We start from the raw sequence: 1,161 nt of genomic DNA, 5'->3' as shown, positions 1-1,161 counted from the left end.
GGGGGGGGGGGGGGAGGGCCTTGAAGAAGGAAACTGCCTGGCATATTTAAGGAGCTACAGAGAGGCCAGCAGGGCCAGAGTGAGTGAGGCAGGCAGAAGCAGAGAAAAAACAGAGGCTTCCCATTGCCAGTCAGGTCTCAGATCAAAAGTCACCTTCCCAGTGTCAGTCTGATTGGGCCCACACTCCCAGCCATTTCACCCTGTTTAATTTTCTTTACAGCACTTGAACACTTACCTGAAATTATCTTGTTCATTTTTCTTCTTCACTAAGTTGCCTTGCACACACGCACACAACACACGAACTGGAAAACAAGATCTATGTGATCAAGCCCTGCCTGTCTTGTTCACCTGTATTCCCAACACCCAGAACTGTGCCTGGCATAAAATAGACGTAATAAATATTTAATTGAACAAAAACAGAATGCCATGAGGGAACTAGTGTACTCCAGCAGTTCTCAAACGGTTTTGGACTCCTCTACACTCCTAAAAAATTATTGAGGACTCCAAATGTTTTTGTTTATGTGAGGTATGTTGGGCAATATTTACCTATTAATTAAAAATAATAGGTAATATTAAAACAATTTAAAAATATATTCATGTAAAAATAAGCCGATTATGTCAACATAAATAATATTTTAATTAAAAATGTAACTTGTATACAATGAAAAATAGAGGAGTGGAACCATTTTACATTTTACTCCTGGGTTTCCAATGGCCATAGGGCTGCTTGAATTCTGGATTTCTTACTTCAGCTATCTTTTAACACTACTGTATTCTAAACCGCTGCTGTTTTGGATTTGCTGCTCTCTGAAGCCACGGCTCTCTCAAGCCCTGCCTTGTCCTTAGTGATTTAGATGCAGATTATACCACCAGTCTTTGGAACATCATTCTAAGGATCCACCAAGGTTTTGTGAATACCTGGTAGCCAGATGCACCAGCAGAGGCAACTAAATTTCATCTCAACCAGATTAGATAAGCACAAGAATCTAGGACTACAACCATGCCTTTTGTATCTCATACTCTAGTAAACACAAGAGTTCTATTGTTCTTTTACTTATAAAAAGCCTTTGATAGAAAGGTCAAATCCCTATTTGGTCTTCTGAGAATCACACAGAAGAAATCTAAATGTTTTTAGTTTCCTTTCACAAGCTGGTAATTCCA

Source organism: Lipotes vexillifer, unplaced genomic scaffold (genome assembly GCF_000442215.2).
Source record: "Lipotes vexillifer unplaced genomic scaffold, Lipotes_vexillifer_v1.1 scaffold1067, whole genome shotgun sequence".
Lineage (NCBI taxonomy): Eukaryota > Metazoa > Chordata > Mammalia > Artiodactyla > Lipotidae > Lipotes > Lipotes vexillifer.
The sequence above is the reverse complement of the archived record's forward strand: the minus strand, read 5'-3'. Positions refer to the sequence as shown.